Raw genomic sequence first — 12,935 nt, 5'->3', positions numbered from 1 at the left:
TAGGTCTGTCTTTAGGGGTGGGCCCTATGGACGACTGCCCAGGGTGCTGTGGTCAGGGGGCACTCTGCAGAGTGTTGCAAACTTGCAGAGGAGACACAAGGGCTAAACAGCTGATCACGGCAGTCAGGAGGTACTGGGAGGGAGGGGGAGGAGCTGACAGAGTGCCCACCACCGGGCAGGAGGGCTGAGGAGGAGGAGCTGATCTACAGGGCTGCCGGAGGGTGCTGAGCACCCACTGTTTTTTTTTCTGTGGGGGCCACAGAGGAGCAGCATTCAAGAAGAAAAGCAAGCAGCAATGCCAGCTTCTCTGTGCATCCATGTCAGCTGCCCCACATGGACACAGGAGCGGAGTGCAGGGCTTAGGGGAGAAGGGGCACAGGAGGAGAGTACAGGGGTTAGGAGGTGCAGAAGGTGGTTGAGAAGAAAGGGGCACAGTGCAAGGATTGGGGCTCAGGAAGGGAGTGCAGGGATTAGAGGAGAAGGGGCACAAGAGTAGTTAGGGGAGAAGGGGTTATTCATTATTATTGTTATTGTATAGTTTACAAATATTTTCAGACATACATCTCAGATTAGATGCCTGAAATCACACACTATTTTACCAGTGACTATCATCTCTCAACTTCTCTGCACTGAATCCATCACCCCTGTCTGCCTGGAGTCTCTCCTTCCCAAATATTTGATTCTGAAACCCTTATGGTGCAACGAGTCCTTACTCATACACTTAATCCCACTGAACTCATGAAGGATGCAGGATCTGTTCCCAGCTCCTGCTGTAACTCAACAGCTCAGAGTTTGGAACAGCACTATATCTGTGTTGATTTGTCTGTAAACATTTTAATGTTTTGCTGCTGCCAGGAAGAATAAAGAACGATTCTATGTTCTACCATACAGTTTTTGTATCCTGAAGTAAAATCACCTATGCCAGACTCCGGTTGGCTATATATAGCACATGTTGTGAGAGATAAAGCATGTTTTCTTGCCGATTCGGAGACAGACACTGCAGATGTATAACGTTGTTAAAGCCCGAATGTATGGGTTTGTATAGGAGGAATTTGCCTACAAATCACTTCCTAATAAAGATAATTTCTTCAGAATAAGCAGTGGAATCAACTTTTGCAATATTGACTAGCCTAATCAAATTATCATTTTTCTAGACTGTTTATTAGCAGACAATGTATGTCCAAGTCCAAAATTTATACCCCTTATGCTGTAGTTTTTGCACTTTATATATATTTTTATTATTGCTTAAATAATAATATATTTAATTATTGCTTATTATTTATTTTTTAGCTAACACAGAAGTTGCTAAGTGGTTGTTAAATTCTACACTTCTATAGTGTGTGTGTGTGTGTGTGTGTGTGTGTGTGTGTGTGTGTGAGATATATACACACTCACTCACCTCTACTCCGATATAATGCTGTCCTCAGGAGCCAAAAAAATCTTACCGTGTTATAGGTGAAACCACATTATATCGAATTTGTTTTGATCCGCCGAAGCGCACAGCAGGCCCCCCCCCCCCCCCCCGGAGCGCTGCTTTACCGCGTTATATCCGAATTCCTGTTATATCGGGTCGTATTAGATCAGGGTAGAGGTGTACTATACTATACTATACTGGAGAAGCAAACACTGTGTGTTCCGTGTTCTTTTTGACTGGCTATTGTGAATGTTTTTTTTAAGACTTAATCCTCTTGCAACTCCAATTCCACAGCTGTGGATAGTGGAAATTCCTGTAGTAGATGATGCAGTGTCCATCCTTCTTTACTAGAATGTGGGAAAGAGTGTATTTATATGTTTTAGATTACTTACCCCCTACTTTAAAAAAAAATACAAATACAAAAACAAAACGGGTCAAAGATATTTATCTTGTTTGTTTGTTTGTTTGAAAATATTAACTCTGCAGTAACAGACCAGCAAGAAGGAAAGCAAATCTATAAATGATCCTTTCCCATGGCATTCTATTAAACTAGCCGGATACAGCAGATATAAAAGACAAGCTCGAAGAAGCAGCATCTTTTACGATGTACAGAAAGATCTGTTGTTCTGTATAGTGTTTTGAAGTTGAATTTCCGCCCCCCCCAATCATGTGATGTGACAGTACGACAAATTTCTTGTAATTTAGCGGTTCTCTGGTTTTTTTGCCTTCAGAACTTGATGCCCTGAGAGCAGTGGCTGCTGGCCGGGCACCGAGCTCTGAAGGCAGTGCTGCCACCAGCAGCAGCATAAAGTAAGGTGGTAATACATTATATACCATTCCACCCTTACTTCTCAGCTGCTGCTGGCAGTGGCAATGCCTTCAGAGCTCAGAGCCCAGCCAACAGCTGCCACTCTCCGGCTGCCCAGCCAGTGCTTAATTTTTGTTGGGGCTGTGCTCTGGCATCTCTTTCAATAAAAATTAAGCACTGGGGAGAAGCAGCGAGGTTCTGGGGTGGTGAGGAGTCCATGGGGGCCACGGGCAATGGGGGGTGCCACACCAACAGGGACACCAAAATACAAGTTCGTCCACAGTTCTATTTTCCCTAAGGCTGACCCTGCTAGCTCCTTACCCTTCTGCATCCCTGGCAAGCTATTTCCTCCTCCTTCTCCATATTACCTGTTCAGCAGTGGGAGCACTGAGAGCACAGGAGACGTTTCTTGCTCTCAGTTCCTGTGATTGGTACCAGAGCAGCTCCTAGCTGCTGGGAGGGGCAAGTGCAAGGAAAGTCATGCTCAGTGCCTATAGCCTTGGAACGGTGCATGCTCAGTCACGATGGCACTTATGCAGAATTTGGCCAGCACACAGGAGCAGCATGATGGTGAAGCATGCTCAGTACACGAGGAATATTTAGCAAACTAAGCCATCAAACTTTTACAGGTTTTACTGAGCATCTGTGAACGGAGATTTTCAGAGGTTCATAACTTGGCCAAAGTTGGATGGCTTCTCACGGGGATGCCAATAGGCACATCCCCGGCATTTGGGTGATCCATCCCGCTGCCAAATTTCAAATCACTTTTTCAAATCTAGAGTGTCTCAATTAAATTTTGTTAATAGGAATTTTGTTAATAGGAACAAAACAATGTATTTTTCCCTCATCTTGTTCTGAGAAATGGCTAAACCATTTTTGCAGAATATTTTCCAAATAAATTCAACATGAGGAAGACACCCAATATGAATGATTTCAGCCCAAAGTTAAAGTTTGGCAAAGTTGTACACAACTGAAAAGAGTGTTGTAATGGAAAGTAGCCCCTATAATAAAAATCTTGCCAGCCACATAAAAAACCCACTACCAACCAAAAACACTTCCCCTTTGAATGTCTGCTGAAAGCCATCTGTATAGCTAAGTCAGTTTCACTATGAACACACTGGAAGTGGAAGCAAAGACATTTTATCAATGATATTTATCAACTAATCTCCCAGACAACTATGAAAGAGGAATCCATATGGCTTACTGCCAAGTTTTACTATACACTACCCACAGATGTTTTGTGAATGACGAGGAATTAAAATATTCATATTTGAAATCATGGTAGAGCTATTAAAATGTACATTGTATAAAGCCAATGTCCTATTATATTCTTTGTGCAATATAGGACCACTGTGATATAAAAGACAAGGGAATGCATGCTGGTTAAAATTTTATTCATTTCCCCCCCTCAAATTTCAGATATGCTTGCAATTAAAACACAATTTGCTTAACCATTGAGAGCCGCCAACCCTGACTGTCCTAGAAAACTACATGAACTCTTGGCTGTGGTTTAAAATGAAGAATGAAGACCACTGACAGAACAAGGAGCAACGGTCTCAAGTTGCAGTGGGGGAGGTTTAGGTTGGATATTAGGAAACACTATTTCACTAGGAGGGTGGTGAAGCACTGGAATGGGTTACCTAAGGAGGTGGTGGAATCTCCATCCTTAGAGGTTTTTAAGGTCAGGCTTGACAAAACCCTGGCTGGGATGATTTAGTTGGTGTTGGTCCTGCTTTGAGCAGGGGATTGGATTAGATGACCTCCTGAGGTCTCTTCCAACCCTAATATTCTATGATTCTAAGAGGGAAAAAAAATCCACTGAGGTAAGGATATCCACAATGTGGGGGCCCATTCAAACTCTCAAAATTCTCCTTTCAGCTAGTAGGTTCAAAACAGTGACAAGAGAACCCAGCTCCACAATTTTTATCTTGCTGTGTTCATCATTGTGGAATCCCAGTGTATCTGTTTGGCAAGGTGTTGGTTATAATTGCTAAGCAGACTATTTAAAGAATCAGGTAAAGATTATTCTCCCCTTCATAGAGTATATAGGTTATAAAGTTTCTTTAAATTGCCAAGAGAATTCTCCTGGCACAGGAAAAAGGTAGGAGTTGTGCCAGACCCAGAAGAGGATATCTCGATATTGCTACAAAGTTTCTGGCTTTTAACACAGCTCAATGGAGGCTGCTGTAAATTAGAGTTAAGGGGCTGCTCTGGCCCAAATCTGGGCAACACAAAGGTGGCTTTAAAGCTACCCTTACCCCATCCAGATGGACTTTATTTTAAGGGACATTTAGGGAAACACCATTTCTTTACCTGATTCTTTAAATAGTCTATTCACCTAACAGTGAATCTGGCTTAGTCAGGAAGGGCAGGTGAGAGCTACAAGAGACCAGGGGACTAGAGGAAGTCCCTGAAGAAAGACAGTAACAGTCAGTAAGGAGATTGGAACAGGTCTCTGGGGAATACTGCAGAGGCCCTCTCTGGGAAAATGAAAGAATTGACTATGAGACTGTATACGTTTGGGACATGGGAGAAGCTGAAGGCAGGAAAGCAGCAAAAGGGGTTTGCTGGCTGGTGTCCCCAAGCCAGAGAGCCAGGGCTGAAGGCAAGAAGAGAAGCAGAGGGAGTTGCCTGTTAACTCTAAGCCGGATAGTCAGAGCCAAGGACCAGAGAGGACTAAAGGCAGGGGAGCAACGGAGGAGCTTAAGAACATAAGAATAGCTATACTTGATCAGACCAATGGTCCATCTAACACAGTTTTCTGTCTTCCCACAGTGGCTGGTGCCAGATGCTTCAGAGGGAGTTAACAGAACGGGGAAATTTATTGAGTGATCCAATCTAAGCTTCTAGCAGTCACAGATTTAGGGACACTCAGAGCAGGCGGTTGCACTTCTGACCATCCTGACTACTAGCTACTGATAGACCTATACTCCATGAACTTATCTAATTATTTTTTTAACCCAGTTATGTTTTTGACCTTCACAACATGCCTTAACAACAAGTTACACAGGCTGATTGTGCATTGTGTAAAGAAATACTTCCTTTTGTTTGTTTTAAACATACTGCCTATTAATTTCACTGAGTCCCCTTGGTTCTTGTGTTATGTGAAAGGGTAAATAATACTTCCCTATTCACTTTCTCCACACCATTCATGATTTTATAGACCTCTACCATAATCCCCCTTTAGTCATCTCTTTTCTAAACTGATGAGTCCCAGTCTTTTTAATCTCTCCTCATATGGAAGCTGTTCTATGCCCCTAATAATTTTTGTTGTCCTTCTCTATACTTTTTCCAATTCTAATATATGGCTTTTGAGACGGGGTGACCGGAACTCCATGAAGTATGCCAGGTGTGGGTGTACCCTGGATTGATGTAGCAGCATAATATTTTCTGTCTTATTAGCTGTCCCTTTCCTAATGGTTTCTAACATACTGTTGGCTTGTTATTGTACTGCTGCTTCACACAGAGCAGATGTTTTCAGAGAACTATTCACAATGATTCCAAGATCTCTTTGAGTGGTAATAGCTAATTTAGACACCATCACTTTGTATGTATAGTTGGGATTATGTTTTTGAATGTGCTTTGCTTACCTGCTGATGTCTCCAGGCCTGGAAAGATGGACCCTGAGGAACTGTGAGAGGGACAGGGGGAGTGAGGGATGATCCCCTGGCAAGGATACTCACAGCAGAGAGGCTGTAGAGGTTTCCACTGTGAAGAGCAGGGTTGCATTCAAGTTGGAAGGGCTGAGGTGGCTGTCCTAGTTCAAGGAGAGGAGAGGGCTGCACTAGAGAGCTGCAGCATGGTGAGGAACACCAGGGCTGTATGTTGCATGCACTATTGGGACTATGGTGGGGAATTCTGGACTATGGTTGTGGGACTTTTGTTATGATTTATGTGCACAGAACTGTTGTAATAAATTAACCCCACAAGGGCTATTTGCCCTCACAAAAGACTCTTCGGATTATTTCCCGTAAAACTGAAGTAGGAAAACTGAGCCAGATTCACTTGTCATGCGGTGGCCTGCCGCAAGAGGGTGTTCCTGGCAGGACTGCCCTAGACATCCTTATTGAAGGGGGGGAGAGGGTCACGCTAAAATTTAACCTAATAGGCTATGCGATCGGGGGGGTAGTGATGCCAAATATAAGTGAAAGACAGAATGGATGGGGACAGGTGCTCCTACCTGATGGTGTAGACTCTGTTTAAAGAATCCTAGCTGCCATTTGACCTTCCTCCTGCAGTGTTTAAAGACAGAACTGATCAGACTCAACTGGGAGTCTTTGTTTCTTCTCAGTGATCACTATAGCTGAAATCACTGATAGGTTGGTTTAGCTGGACAAGCCTTAGACCTGGTGTGGGGACAGTACTGCAGTCAAAGGTAATGCAGAGGAAGCAGCACTGGTTCCCCTCTACCCAGTGAAATTACTAAAAGCTGAAATCATTAAGTACTGGGGGCTAAGTAGTGGACCCTCAGAACACTGCATTGCAGCTAAAGGAAGTGGCGAGCAAAGGCAGCAACAATGTTAGCAAGCAGAGGCAGCAACAGTGATCAGTACCAGCAGAGATCAGCTGCAGAGTATCACTCAATCAATCCTCCTTCCCAGGAGCAGGAATTAAACCCACCTGACTGCATCCCTGGATTTTGAGATGCTGGTGACCATGGACAACCAAGAGTGGGTGCAGCAGAGAGCAAAGGGAATAGCGTGTTAAAGGGACATTCATCTGTTAGACTTTCACACCGCAAGATGGGAAACTGAGGCAAAGAATTACTATCCAAGATAGTGAGAGGTGGACGTTTACTTATTGTTCGTATACTTATGAATCACTGTTGTGGTGTTCTGGCAAATCAATGCTGCATTCCCTCTCCTTTTAATAGAAGTTTCTTTTGTTATATACTGTGATAGGGTCAGGCCAGATGGCTACAGGAGAGTGATAGAAGGCAGATATATTAGCCCCAGGTTAAGCAAGTCCCTTTTCCCTGGGTAAGGTAATGGGGCAGTTCCGGAACAATCGGCAACTTGCTGGAACTAATTAAGGCAGACAGGTTAATTAGGACACCTGGAGCCAATTAAGAAGCTGCTAGAATCAATGAAGACAGACAGGCTAATCAGGGCACCTGGTTTAAAAAGGACCTCACTTCAGTCAGTGAGGGGTGCACAAGGAGCTGAGTGAGAGAGGGCGTGCTGCTGGAGGACTGAGGAGTACAAATACTATCTGACCAATAGCCCCAGTGTGGTGCACGTGGACAGGAGGAGTGTTATGTGATCCTGTACCTGTGACCTGGAGCTTCCCTTGACCAGCCAGTCGTCGAGGTAGGGAAAGATCTGGTCCGTCCCCCCCGCCCCGACACCTGAGGTAGGCTGCTACCACAGACATACACTTTGTGAAGACTCTGGGAGCCATGGATAAGCCAAACGGGAGCACAGTGCCCAGTGAAGTGGAGGAAACACATGTGGACCTCGAATATATGAATGTGGAAGTATGCGTCCTGTAGATTGAGGGCGGCGTACCAGTCTCCGGGATCCAGGGAGAGGATGATGGAGGCCAGAGAGATCATGCGAAACTTGAACTTTAACATGTATTGGTTCAGGCCTCGCTGGTCCAGGATGGGCCTGATCCCCTCTTTGGCCTTCGGGATAAGAAAATAGCAGGAGTAGTACCCCTGGAGTCTGAGCTCTGCTGGCACCACCTCCACCGCTCCGAAGACAAGGAGCCGCCTCACCTCCTGCTCGAGTAAGCTCTCGTGAGAGGGGTCCCTGAAGAGGGATGGGGATGGAGGGTAGGTGGGTAGGGTAGAAAGAAACTGGAGGGTATAGCCCTGGGAGACAGTGTTGAGGATCCACCAGTCTGAGGTCAGCCATGACCACTCCGGGAGGAAAGTACATAAGCGGTTGGAGAAGGGAAGGTCGGGTGGATCCCTGGTACGAATTGGTAAGTCGTCCCAGGACATCCCATCAAAACTGACGCTTACCCACCTGCTTGCCCTTAGAGGGCCCAGGCTGGGGCACAAGCCAGGATTGCCTTTGCAGGTGCTTTTTATAGTCCCTTGATTTTTTTTATAAGGGGGCTCATATCTGGAGGGGTGGCCTGACTGGGGGCCTGCTGCGGTTTGAATTTGGTCCTGGCTGGGGCTGGGACATAGAGGCCGAGGGTCTTTAATGTCGTGCGGGAGTCCTTCAGACCATGTAACTTCACATCTTTTTGTTCCGCGAACAGGGCCTTGCCATCGAACAGAAGGCCCTGTAAAGAGTCCTGTGCCTCGCTGGACAATCCAGACAGCAGGAGCCATGATGCTCTCCTCATGGACACCGCAGAGGCCATAGATCTTACAGCCGTATCTGCAGCGTTCGAGGCTGCCTGAAGGGCCGCCCTGGCGACAGCCGTGCCTTCCTCAACCGGAGCCTTGAACTCCTTCTTATCACGCTCCTGGAGGGAGCTCGCAAATTTGGGCATTGAGCCTCACAAATTGAAGACATATCTAGCCTGCAGGGCTTGGTGGTTCGCCACCCTCAGTTGGAAGCTCGAAGACGAATAAACCTTTCTACCGAATAGATCTAGTCTCCTCGAGTTTTTATTTTTAGGAGTAGGAGCGGGTTGACCTTGATGCTTCCTATGGTTGACCAACTTGACCACTAGAGAGTTGGGGATGGGGTGGGTATACAGGAATTCATGCCCCTTGGCGGGCACAAAATACTTCTGTTCTGCCCTCTTTAGACATGGGGGGAGAGGCAAGAAAGTCGGGGTTTGCCACAGGGCGTTCGAGATCTTTGTCACCCCTTCATGGAGTGGGAGAGCCACCTGGCTGGTGCTGAAGCCAAGAGAACATTGAAGAGGGAGTCAGAGTTCCTCCACCTCCTCAGCTTGTAGGTTGAGGCTTGATGCCGCCCTTTTCAACAGTTCCTGGTGGGCTTTTGCGTCCTCCTAGAAGATGGGCAGAGGAGGGGCTATGATTGCCTCATCAGGGAAGGATCACAATGGGCGTGCTGCAGGTCCACTACCTGGTCCCCTTCTGAGTGTAGGGCTGGGGATGAGTGCTCCACTGATTCTTTTCTGGGAGGCTGAGAGCGGGAGGCTGATGGCCTCTCTGAGGCTCCGGCCACCACCAGGGGCTGCGTCAGGGCCCATGGGGCCCATTGGTACCATGGTGCTGGCCAGGGAGCCCGGTGCGACTGCACCTGCTGTGGCACCCATCGGAGCGGGCTGTCCCGCCTGGCCCACTGACTGTCAACTTTGAAGGGAGGCCAGCCTGGCATACAATCGACCGCTATCCCTTGACAGGGAAAAGTGGCAGCAGCGGGAGCAGTTATCCTGGCATGGAGGAACAGGAGTACTGTCTATAGTGGCTGCTCCATGAATGGCTCCGACGGGCGGATCTGCGATGGCGGGGTGCCAGCAATCGATACTTGGGGCTGTGGGAACAATGCCGTGGCAGGGACCTTGAACAAGACAAAGAGTGGAAATGGTGTCGACATCCGTACCATGAGGGGCTACAATAGCTTCTCGGAGATAATGACCTCCAGTGCCGTCTGTCCTGGTCTCGGCGGGGCATGCTCTCATCGTGAGATCTTCGTTCCCTCGAGGCGAAGCAGTGCCTGGAACCCCTACTGGTCGGTATTCAGCCAGACAACCTGGTGGGGGTCGACAGGGACCAGCGCAGGCTGCGCACGGGGCAGTCACTGAGCAGAGAACAGCATCGGGAACCTTCCCTCAACCGTAAGCGGTACCGTCCAGGCGGCAACTATGGGGGTCCGAGTAGCAGCCTGCCTCTGGACTGGGCAGCCGTTGACGGTGGTGCTACCAGTACCGATAGAGACATAATGTCTCGAGCTGCCTGCAGGGCCTCCAGCATGGAGGGCATCCAAATGTGGCCACTGGCGTCTGGGGAGGTTGGCTCAGAGTGGGCTGGGCTACTCCGCTCGACATGAGTCGGAGGCCGTGAGGCCGACGGGGACCGAGAGCTACCCAACACGGGTCTAGTCTCTCTCCCAGCCTTGTTCCGGTGCCTTGGTGGAGAAGCCATCTTCTTCACCTTTTTAGACTGTCCTGGGATGGAGAGCGGTGCCAACTGATGGAGGGCACTATTGGGTCGCCGTGCACCGATGCTGCGGTGCTCTTTGTGCCGATTCGGAGTGGTGCAGCGGTGTCGGGGTCAGGGCCAACTCCATCAAAATGGCTTGGAGCCAAATGTCCCGCTCCTTCTTGGTCTGAGGTTTGAAGGATCTGCAAATCTTGCAGCGGTCGCTGAGATGGGTTTCCCTCAGACAGGGTAAACAGTCCGCATGCGGATCACTCACGGACATAGGCCGTTTGCAAGTGTCACACGACTTAAAGCCCGGGGCATGCCCCAATCCGGGTGCACTTAACTAATTCTAACTAAGAGAGAGAAAGAGAGAGAGAGAGAGAGACACACACACACACGCGCGCGCGCCATACAGGCACTACTAACTACGAACTAGCAAAGTCCAAAGAGAGAAAGCTACAGCAGAGCTGGAGCAGAGTAGTTCCAAAGCACCTACACTGGCAACAAGAAGGAAGTGAGGGTGCGGGGAGCGCGCAGCACCCTTTATACAGCGCCATGGCAGCACCACTCCAGGGGCCATTAGGGGCGCTCCTCTATGGGTATTGTTAAGGGAAAAACTTCCGGCACTGGTGCACATGGTGAGCACGCACACCTATTGTGGAATAAACCTGAGCAATCACTCGAAGAAGAACCTCTCTTGGGGGGTGGGGGGGAAGAGATTGGATGTGAATACTGGGAAGTGTCATGAACTTCAAAGGACTATACTAAACAATGTCCCAGACAAGAGTGGACTTTTGGGACAAACAGTGTCAAAGCGTTTACCTGGGTAATCTGTAGGGGAAGGTGAATGCAAATTCTCCATCTCTGGTTATGTAAAAATCCAGCCTTTTGAAGCTACACCCTGAGGAAAGGACCACTGTCTGCCATAACAGTTCCTGGAACATGAAGTTCAAAGGCCCAAGTTGTATAAATGAAAGACTGAACAATTCATGGGTGTGCTAGTTCTGAGCTAAGGCTGTTGTGAACTTGTAACCACAGAAAAAACCCTTTGAGAGACTTGAAGGACTGACGCCTATCAGAGGCCTTGTTGGAGTTGGAGCAGACACAGGCCTGTTTAGGCAATCTGGGTTGCTGGGAATATCACAATGTAGGCAAGGAACCATGCTGCCTGGAAAAACACTCTAGTCAGAAAGGAGAGAGAGGGAAAGGTCTCCATCTAAGAGAGGTGACGAGTGATGAGCCAGGAGCCTAGAGTAGCAGCCCTTGATGGACCACAGAGGGAAATACAGGTGCAGCTGCCCTGAATTGTGACAGACACATCACCTGCTTTTGGGCTCCTGACTCTCCCCTTCTACACAGTTTTGCTTCCACTTCTCTGGGGGAGTTTGCTTGTGCTTCTGTGTCCTGCCCATATTTGCCCCCACTCCTAAGAAGAAAGCAGGGAGGTAATGAGGGAAATGAGCAGGTTTAAAACAAATAAAAGAAAGTTCTTCTTCACACAGTGCACAGTCAACTTGTGGAACTCCTTACCTGAGGAGGTTGTGAAGGCTAGGACTATAACAGGGTTTAAAAGAGAACTGGATAAATTCATGGAGGTTAAGTCCATTAATGGCTATTAGCCAGGATGGGTAAGGAATGGTGTCCCTAGCCTCTGTTTGTCAGAGGGTGGTGATGGACGGCAGGAGAGAGATCACTTGATCATTACTTGTTAGGTTCACTCTCTCTGGGACACCCTCGCATTGACGACTGTTGTAGACAGGATACTGGGCTCGATGGATCTTTGGTCTGACCCAGTATGGCGTTCTTATGTTCTTAAATGTCATATATGAAGCGACAAAAAACTTGGCACCTCTGTGATGATCCCACTGAGGTCACTGACACGACTGTCCATGCCTGCCCTTCTCCAAGACCTTGTAAGTTTCAAGAAGGAAATCAGCAACTATTATGTGGAATGACACTAAAAGGTATTTTTCCTCTCTGGTTACCAATACTGCAGAGACAGGAAAGGCAGCTGCTGCTCATGTGTACAGTGGCACTGCGCAGCCACATATCAAAAAGAAACTAAGTTCTTCCTTCACAGTCTAACAAACAATGAGAAGGGAGTCCTGGCATCATAAGGTATACACCAGATGCCTGCTGAATGTAGTTCTGACTGGCTCCAGGAGGACAGATACCACCCAAGTTCCAAGAAGAGAATGGCCTTTTATACATAAGGGAAACCAGCCTTTACTATACGTTGGTAGAATATATTTACCGAATTTAATTTTCTTCCTGTGGTATAATGAACATTTTCCTTTTTAATAAATTGGAGCAGGTCATGTGGTTATGACTACTGATGTTAGGAAACCAACACGTCATCTGACAAATCTAGCCTGAGGTCTGATTAAACTTTTTAAAAGAAACCGATTACAATTTAGCTTCATGGCTGCTATAGAGACAAAATAAATCCAGTGATACATTATGAAATGAAACACTAAGCAAAGATTACAAGGTTACAAGTGTTTCTTTTTCTTTTAACTGCTTACTTTGGCAGTTTAGGCAAGCTCTGTTTGCCATATACACACTGTTTAAAACAGCTTTGTGTAGAAATAAAAAAAAAAAAAAAAAAACAACTATACTGAGAAAGAAGAGCTATAGAACAAGAGAGATTATTTTTTGTTAATTTTTTCAAAACAGCACTGAAGATACTGCTCTTG

At 47.1% G+C, this 12,935-nt stretch overlaps 1 protein-coding gene across 2 annotated transcripts in view; it reads right to left on the bottom strand.

Annotated features, from left to right (window-relative positions):
* The window catches only part of CPNE8 (copine 8), a 263,816-nt gene that overhangs the window by 113,568 nt on the left and 137,313 nt on the right, over nucleotides 1–12,935 (bottom strand). The window lies entirely within an intron of this gene.

This window comes from Trachemys scripta, chromosome 1 (genome assembly GCF_013100865.1).
Source record: "Trachemys scripta elegans isolate TJP31775 chromosome 1, CAS_Tse_1.0, whole genome shotgun sequence".
NCBI lineage: Eukaryota > Metazoa > Chordata > Testudines > Emydidae > Trachemys > Trachemys scripta.
The sequence above is the reverse complement of the archived record's forward strand: the minus strand, read 5'-3'. Positions and strand labels throughout refer to the sequence as shown.